At 41.4% G+C, this 9370-nt stretch overlaps 1 protein-coding gene across 3 annotated transcripts in view; it reads right to left on the reverse strand.

Moving 5' to 3' along the window:
* Positions 1 to 9370, reverse strand: part of ABCG2 (ATP binding cassette subfamily G member 2 (Junior blood group)) — a 136432-nt gene that overhangs the window by 110143 nt on the left and 16919 nt on the right. Inside the window, exon 1 of one of the 3 annotated variants that reach the window (XM_043438605.1) lies at positions 481 to 616. The exons of the other annotated variants lie outside the window; for them this stretch is intronic. The gene's annotated coding sequence lies outside the window, so the exon portion shown is untranslated. Of the gene's footprint in view, positions 1 to 480; positions 617 to 9370 lie in introns of those variants that run through there. 3 annotated transcript variants of the gene reach the window in all.

The following is a 9370-nucleotide window of genomic DNA, read 5'->3' on the forward strand; positions in this document are numbered from 1 at the left end:
CATTGGAAGGACTGATGCTGAAAAGATTGAAAAAAAAAAAAAAACCCCAATATTTTGATCACCTGATGTGAAGAACTGACTCATTAAAAAAGACCCTGATGCTAGAAAAGATTGAAGGTAAGAGGAAAAGGGGACAACAGAGGATGAGATGGCTGGATGGCATCACTGACTCAATGGACATGAGTTTGAGTAAACTCCAGGAGTTGGTGATGGACAGGGAGGCCTGGCGTGCTGCAGTCCATGGGGTCACAAAGAGTCGGACACCACTGAGCAACTGAATTGAACTGAACTGAATACAGAGTAAGAATCCTACAAAACTGCCCCAGTTCACCAGTCGAGTAAGAATCCTACAAAACTGCCCCAGTTCACCAGTCGCAAGTCCCAGGTTTCCAGCCACAAATCAGGTGTTCCCACGATTCCTCCTCAAGTATGATAATTTGCTGGAACAACTCACAGAAATTGGGAAAATGGTTTACTTACTGGTTTACTATAAAGGATACAACTCAGGATCAGCCAAATAGAAGAGATCCATAGGGCCAAGACGGAAGAAGCAGCATAGAGTTTCGTGCAGTCTCTGGCGGCACCCCCACCTCTCAGCACCTTGATGTGTACACCAACCTTGAAACTCTCTGAACTCTCTCTTAAATTAGGGGGTTTTAGGGAAGTTCTGTTACGTAGGCATGATCGATTAAATCAATGGTCAACAGTTACTGATTAACCCAACTTTCAGCATTCTATCCTCCTGGAGGTTGAGACTGAAAGTTCAACCCTCTAATCCCATGGTTGGTTTCTCAGGCAACTACCCCCATCCTCAAATTCTATGGTGGCTGGCTAGTAGAAGCTGATGGTATGTTTTCAAGAGCGACATAAGAAATACAATAAGAAATACATATTTGGTCTTTGCCCTTGGTTCTCAACACAGCTTCTAAAACTCTTTACTTTTTTAAGTTTTTGGCTATACTGCATGGTGCATGGGATCTTAATTCCCTGATCAGTGTCCTCTGCATTCGAAGTGTTGAGTCTTAACCACTGGCCCGCCACCAGGGAAGTCCCCTAAAACTCTTGTAATTTATTGAGTGATAAGACTCATAGGAGCATCTTTTGTTATTCACCACAATCTCCTTTCAACCATACTTTGAATTTATGCTAGTAACAGGACTCTTTTAATTTTCTACTTAAGTGAGATGATGGATACTGACTAAACTTATTGTGATAATCACTTCATGATGTAGGTAAACCAAGTCATTATGCTATATACTTCAAACTTATACAGTGCTAAGTTATATCAATTATATCTCAATAAAACTAGAAGGAAAAAAGAGCCATTTTCAAAACCTATTTTTTCACATCCTCAGCATGTGATTCATGTTCAAAAGAATAAATAAAACAAGTATATAAATAATTAATATATAGTATAGAAGATAAGAGATATGCAGAAAAGAACTGTGAGAATTTAGAGAACACTTTAGACCACTTTCAAATGACTGAGATGATTTTGGATAAAACAATTCTCTTACTTGAGGGTATAATCAAACTAAGATCACACTAAGGAGAAAAATAGGATAGGCACTAAAGATAATTAGGGAAGTAGGGTACAGCAGAAAGCCTTTTTTGATCTTCGCTTCAAGATAAAAGCAAGTTTGGTCACTATTCTTTCTAATCTGTTCGTGTATCATAAGCATTTGTAGTGATTTTGAGAGTGAGAGCCTTTAGTGTAGAGCTAGCTCATAATTAAATTGGTCATGCTCATATTGTACAGGGCTTATGTCCCAGTTTGCATAGGAAAAGTCCCTGTTTACAAATATGGCAGACTGCAAAGGAGATCCAAACAGTCCATCCTAAAGGAGATCAGTCCTGGGTGTTCATTGGAAGGACTGATGCTGAAGCTGAAACTCCAGTACTTTGGCCACCTCATGCAAAGAGTTGACTCACTGGAAAAGACCCTGATGCTGGGAGGGATTGGGGGCAGGAGGAGAAGGGGACGACAGAGAATGAGATGGCTGGATGGCATCACCGACTCGATGGGCATGAGTTTGAGTAAATTCCAGGAGTTGGTGATGGACAGGGAGGCCTGGTGTGCTGTGATTCATGGGGTCGCAAAGAGTCGGACACGACTGAACGACTGGACTGAACTGAACTGAACTGAACTGAATTATTAATTGCACCCCTTCTTCAATGAATATTCATTGGAAGGACTGATGCTGAAACTAAAGTTCCATTAAAGGTCACTTAATGTGAAGAGCCGACTTCATTAAAAAAGACCCTGATACTGGTAAAGACTGAAGACAAAAGCAGAAGGTGGCGACAGAGGTTGAGATATCAGCATCACCAACTCAATGGACATGAATTCGAGCAAACTCCAGAAGATAGGGAAGGTTGGAGGAGCCTGCCCTACTGCAGTCCATGGGGTCGCAAAGAGTCGGACTTAGCAACAGAACAACAAAAAGCTTTAGACAGGGTATTCCCAGGTGACTCAGTGGTGAAGAATCTGCTTGCCGATGCAGGAGACACAGGAGATGCAGGTTCTATCCCTGGATCAGGAAGATCCCCTGGAGTAGGAAATGGCAGCCAACTCCAGTATTCTTGCCTGGAGAATCCCCATGGACAGGAGCCTGGCATGCTACAGTCCATGGGGTTACAAAGCGTCTGACACGAATGAGCAACAGAGCATGCACGCAGCTTTAGATGAAGAAACAAGTGATCTTTTGCTAGACTCTGGTGCCCTCTTGTGATTAAAGCATAAAAAGTCATTACAGAAGTAAAAGTGCTTTCCATGATGTTATGATGGAGAATTTCATATTCTGATCTTGCTTATTTTGAGAGAAGAAACCATTGCAAAATGTCAACATCCCAGAGTGGATCATCTATGCATTTCTCCCAAATCTCAGCTTTGAGTTTCACGTCACCAGACTTTATCACTGGCTACTTTCCATGGCTGCTGCTATCTTTGGACTCTTTTCCCATTTATCAGTAACTGAGACACTAAGACACTAAGATCATGGCATCCGGTCCCATCACTTCATGGGAAATAGATGGGGAAACAGTGGAAACAGTGGCTGACTTTATGTTTCTGGGCTCCAAAATCACTGCAGATGGTGATTGCAGCCATGAAATTAAAAGACGCTTACGCTTTGGAAGCAAAGTTAAGACCAACCTAGACAGCATATTAAAAAGCAGAGACATTACTTTCCCAACAAAGGTCCATCTAGTCAAGGCTATGGTTTTGCCAGTGATCATGTATGGATGTGAGAGTTGGACTATAAAGAAAGCTGAGGGGGAGGAGCCAAGATGGCGGAGGAGTAGGACCGGGAGACCACTTTCTCTCCTACAAATTCATCAAAAGAATAACCGAATGCAGAGCAAACTTCACAAAACAACTTCTGATCGCTAGCTGAGGTCATCAGGCGCCCAGAAAAGCAGACCATTGTCTTCGAAAGGAGGTAGGACAAAATATAAAAGATAAAAAGTGAGACAAAAGAGCTAAGGACGGAGACCCGTCCCGGGAAGGGAGTCTTAGGCGGCCTTGCTTGGGCTAGGGTCCGGGCCTGAGTGCCCTGAGGACAATCGGGGGGAGCTTCTGTGAGGTGCCAACTTGAACTGTGGGAGACCAAAGGAGAGAGAGAAAATTGACCGGCCGGAACACACTGCCGGCCGTTCGCAGAACAAAGGGACGGGGAAAGTCCCGAGAAGAGCTCGCAGGCTGCGGACCGGCCCAGCCCCGCCGGAGGCAGGAGGCAGGGGGGAGGGGAAGGTCGCGGCGAGACACAGGGCGCAGGCACCCGACCGGCGCGGGGCGGGGACTGGGGCTGGGGACGCGGAGGGCGGAAGGCGCGCGCACCCGCCTGGCGCCAGCGGAAACTGAGACTGGGTCCGCGGAAGGGAGTGGGTGCGCCACACCTGGGGATAGCGCGCCCACCAAGCCCCTGGCTGCCTGGACCGCTCTGACGGGGAAGGCACAGAGAGCAGGCGCAGCTTTTCCTTCCGCGCTTTTGTGTAACACCCGAGGGCTGGAACCTCGCGCAGCCCGGGGCGCGCTCCATATAGAACAGCCGGGAGCCTGAGCAGCGCAGACGGAGAAAGCAGCGTCAGCCCCTTCCGGCAGCGCCAGCCCGCCCCCGCAGGGCCAGCCCCTCCCCGCAGCGTCAGCCCCGCCCCGCAGCGCCAGCCCCGCCCCGCAGCGTCAGCCCTCCCAGCAGCGCAACGGAACTAGCTACCTGAATAAGAGTCCGCCTCCGGCCGCCTGTGTCAGGGCGGAAATGAGCCTCTGAAGAGACCGGCAAACAGAAGCCAAATAAACAAAGGGAACCGCTTCAGAAGGGACTGGTGCAACAGATTAAAATCCCTGAAGAAAACACCGACTTCACCGGAAGGGCCCTGTAGATATCGAGAAGTGCAAGCTGGAACGAGGAGCTATCTGAAACTGAGCCGAACCCACACTGACCGCAACAGCTCCAGAGAAATTCCTAGACATATTTTTACTTTTTTTTTTATTTTTCTGTTTTTTCTAAGTAAGGAAAAAAAAAAAAATTTTTTTTTCTTTTTATATTTTTCTTTTTTATTTTTTCTCTTTTATTTTCCTTTAAAATTCCCTATTACTCCCCCATTACTCCTTAACTTTCATTTTCATAGATTTTTACGATTTTTTTAATTAGGGGAAAAAAAAATTTTTTTTTTTTCTTTCTTTTTTTTTTCTTTTTCTTTCTCTTTTTTCTTCTTTTTTTTTTCTTTCCTTTTTCTCTTCTATTTTCTATTTTTCTTTTTCTCTTATTTCTTTTAAAGTCCTCTAGTACTCCTCTACTACTCTTCATTTTCATCTTCACTACACTATAACCTTACAAAAAAAAAAAAAAAGAGAAGCCCTATCTTAAAACCGAAGATTATTCCCTCCCAATCTTGACTCTCTGTTTTCTACCTCAGAACACCTCTATTTCCTCTTTTCCCCTTCTCTTCCCCATCCAATTCTGTGAATCCTTGTAGGTGTCTGAGATACGAGAACACTCTGGGAACAGACAGCTGCGTAGATCTGTCTCTCTCCTCTTGAGTCCCCCTTTTTCTCCTCCTACTCATCTCTATCTCCCTCCTCCCTTTTCTCCTGTTCATGTAACTCTGTGAACCTCTCTGGGTGTCCCTAACGGGGGAGAATCTTTTCGCCATTAACCTAGAAGTTTAATTATCAGAGCTGTATAGTTGGAGAAGTCCTGAGACTACAGGAAGAATAAAACTGAAATCCAGAGGCAGGAAACTTAAGCCCAAAACCTGAGAACACCAGAAAACTCCTGACTACATGGAACTTTAAGTGATAAGTGACCGTCCAAAAGCCTCCATACCTACACTGAAACCAACCACCACCCAAGAGCCAATAAGTTTTAGAGCAAGACATACCACGCAAATTCTCCAGCAACACAGGAACATAGCCCTGAATGTCAACATACAGGCTACCCAAGGTCACACCTAACACATAGACCCAACTCAAAACTCATTACTGGGCACTCCATTGCTCTCCAAAGAGAAGAAATCAAGTTCCACGCACCAGTACACTGACGCAAGCTTCCCTAACCAGGAAACCTTGACAAGCCAAACGTCTAACCCCACCCACTGGGTAAATCCTCCACAATAAAAAGGAACCACAGACCTCCAGAATACAGAAAGTCCACTCCAGACACAGCAATCTAAACAAGATGAAAAGGCAAAGAAATACCCAACAGGTAAAGGAACATGAAAAATGCCCACCAAGTCAAACAAAAGAGGAGGAGATAGGGAATCTACCTGAAAAAGAATTTAGAATAATGATAATAAAAATGATCCAAAATCTTGAAAACAAAATGGAGTTACAGATAAATAGCCTGGAACAAAGAATTGAAAAGATACAAGAAATGTTTAATAAAGACCTAGAAGAAATAAAAAAGACTCAATTAAAAATGAATAATGCAATGAATGAGATCAAAAACACTTTGGAGGGAACCAAGAGTAGACTAACGGAGGCAGAAGATAGGATAAGTGAGATAGAAGATAAAATGGTGGAAATAAATGAAGCAGAGAGGAAAAAAGAAAAAAGGATCAAAAGAAATGAGGACAACCTCAGGGACCTCTGGGACAATGTGAAACGCCCCAACATTCGAATCATAGGAGTCCCAGAAGAAGAAGACAAAAAGAAAGGCCATGAGAAAATACTCGAGGAGATAATAGCTGAAAACTTCCCTAAAATGGGGAAGGAAATAGCCACCCAAGTCCAAGAAACCCAGAGAGTCCCAAACAGGATAAACCCAAGGCAAAACACCCCAAGACACATATTAATCAAACTAACAAAGATCAAACACAAAGAACAAATATTAAAAGCAGCAAGGGAAAAACAACAAATAACACACAAAGGGATTCCCATAAGGATAACAGCTGATCTATCAATAGAAACCCTCCAGGCCAGAAGGGAATGGCAGGACGTCCTGAAAGTAATGAAAGAGAATAACCTACAACCTAGATTACTGTATCCAGCAAGGATCTCATTCAGATATGAAGGAGAACTCAAAAGCTTTACAGATAAGCAAAAGCTGAGAGAATTCAGCACCACCAAACCAGCTCTTCAACAAATGCTAAAGGATCTTCTCTAGACAGGAAATGCAGAAAGGTTGTATAAACGTGAACCCAAAACAACAAAGTAAATGGCAACGGGACCACACCTATCAATAATTACCTTAAATGTAAATGGGTTGAATGCCCCAACCAAAAGACAAAGATTGGCTGAATGGATACAAAAACAAGACCCCTATATATGCTGTCTACAAGAGACCCACCTCAAAACAAGAGACACATACAGACTAAAAGTGAAGGGCTGGAAAAAAATATTTCATGCAAACGGAGACCAAAAGAAAGCAGGAGTCGCAATACTCATATCAGATAAAATAGACTTTCAAATAAAGGCTGTGAAAAGAGACAAAGAAGGACACTACATAATGATCAAAGGATCAATCCAAGAAGAAGATATAACAATTATAAATATATATGCACCCAACATAGGAGCACCGCAATATGTACGGCAAATGCTAACGAGTATGAAAGAGGAAATTAATAGTAACACAATAATAGTGGGAGACTTTAATACCCCACTCACAACTATGGATAGATCAACTAAACAGAAAATTAACAAGGAAACACAAACTTTAAATGACACAATGGACCAGCTAGACCTAATTGATATCTATAGGACATTTCACCCCAAAACAATCAACTTCACCTTTTTTCTCAAGTGCACACGGAACCTTCTCCAGAATAGATCACATCCTGGGCCATAAATCTAGTCTTGGAAAATTCAAAAAAATTGAAATCATTCCAGTCATCTTTTCTGACCACAGTGCAGTAAGATTAGATCTCAATTACAGGGAAAAAATTGTTTAAAATTCAAACACCTGGAGGCTAAATAACACGCTTCTGAATAACCAACAAATCATAGAAGAAATCAAAAAAGAAATCAAAATATGTATAGAAATGAATGAAAATGAAACACAACAACCCAAAACCTATGGGACACTGTAAAAGCAGTGCTAAGGGGAAGGTTCATAGCATTACAGGCTTACATCAAGAAACAAGAAAAAAGCCAAATAAATAACCTAACTCTACACCTAAAGCAATTAGAGAAGGAAGAAATGAAGGACCCCAGGGTTAGCAGAAGGAAAGAAATCTTAAAAATCAGGCAGAAATAAATGCAAAAGAAACTAAAGGGACCATAGCAAAAATCAACCAAAGTTAAAAGCGGTTTTTTTGAAAAAAATAAACAAATGACAACCATTAGCAAGACTCATTAAGAAGCCAAAGAGAGAAGAACAAATTACAAAATTAGAAATGAAATGAGAGATCACAACAGGCAACACTGAATACAAAGGCATCATAAGAGGACTACTACCAGAGCTCTATGCCAATAAAATGGACAACTTGGATGGAAATGCGACAAATTTTAGAAACAGTATAACCTTCCAACCTGAACCAGGAAAAATAGAAGATTCTTAACAGACCCATCACAAGCAGGAAATCGAAACTGTAATCAAAAATCTTCCAGCAAACAAAAGCCCAAGACCAGATGGCTTCACAGCTGAATTCTACCAAAAATTTAGAGAAGAGCTAACACCTACCTTACTCAAACTCTTCCAGAAAATTGCAGAAGAAGGTGAACTTCCAAACTCATTCTATGAGGCCACCATCACCCTAATTCCAAAACCAGACAAAGATGCCACAAAAAAAGAAAACTACAGGCCAATATCACTGATGAACATAGATGCAAAAATCCTTAACAAAATTCTAGCAAACAGAATCCAACAACATATTAAAAATCATACATCATGACCAAGTGGGCTTTATCCCAGGAATGCAAGGATTCTTTAATATCCACAAATCAATCAGCATGAATATCCAGAAACAAATACACCACATTAACAAATTGAAAGATAAAAACCATATGATTCTCTCAATAGATGCAGAGAAAGCCTTTGACAAAAATGCAACACTCATTTATGATTAAAACTCTCCAAAAACAGGAATAGAAGGAACATACCTCAACATAATAAAAAGCTTATATATGATAACCCACAGCAAGTATTGCACCCTCAATGGTGAAAAATTGAAAGCATTTCCCCTGAAATCAGGAACAAGACAGAGGCAACACTTTCTCTCCACTACTATTCAACATAGATTGTTGGAAGTTTTGGCCACAGCAATCAGAGCAGAAAAAGAAGTAAAAGGAATCCAGATAGGAAAAGAAGAAGTGAAACTCTCACTGTTTCCAGATGACATGATCCTCTACATAGAAAACACTAAAGACTCTTCCAGAAAATTACTAGAGCTAATCAATGAATATAGTAAAGTTGCAGGATATAAAATTAACACACAGAAATCCCTTGCATTCCTATATACTAACAATGAAAAAACAGAAAGAGAAATTAAGGAAACAATACCATTCACCATTGCAACAAAAAGAATAAGATACTTAGGAGTATATCTACCTAAAGAAACAAAAGACCTATACATAGAAAACTATAAAACACTGATGAAAGAAATCAAAGAGGACACAAACAGATGGAGAAACATACCTTGTTCATGGATTGGAAGAATCAATATTGTCAAAATGGCTATTCTACCCAAAGCAATCTATAGATTCAATGCAATCCCTATCAAGCTACCAACGGTATTTTTCACAGAACTGAACAAATAATTTCACAATTTGTATGTAAATACAAAAAACCTCGAATAGCCAAAGTAATCTTGAGAAAGAAGAATGGAACTGGAGGAATCAACCTGCCTGACTTCAGACTCTACTACAAAGCCACAGTCATCAAGACAGTATGGTACTGGCACAAAGACAGAAATATAGATCAATGGAACAGAA

This window comes from Cervus canadensis, chromosome 19, assembly GCF_019320065.1.
Source record: "Cervus canadensis isolate Bull #8, Minnesota chromosome 19, ASM1932006v1, whole genome shotgun sequence".
Lineage (NCBI taxonomy): Eukaryota > Metazoa > Chordata > Mammalia > Artiodactyla > Cervidae > Cervus > Cervus canadensis.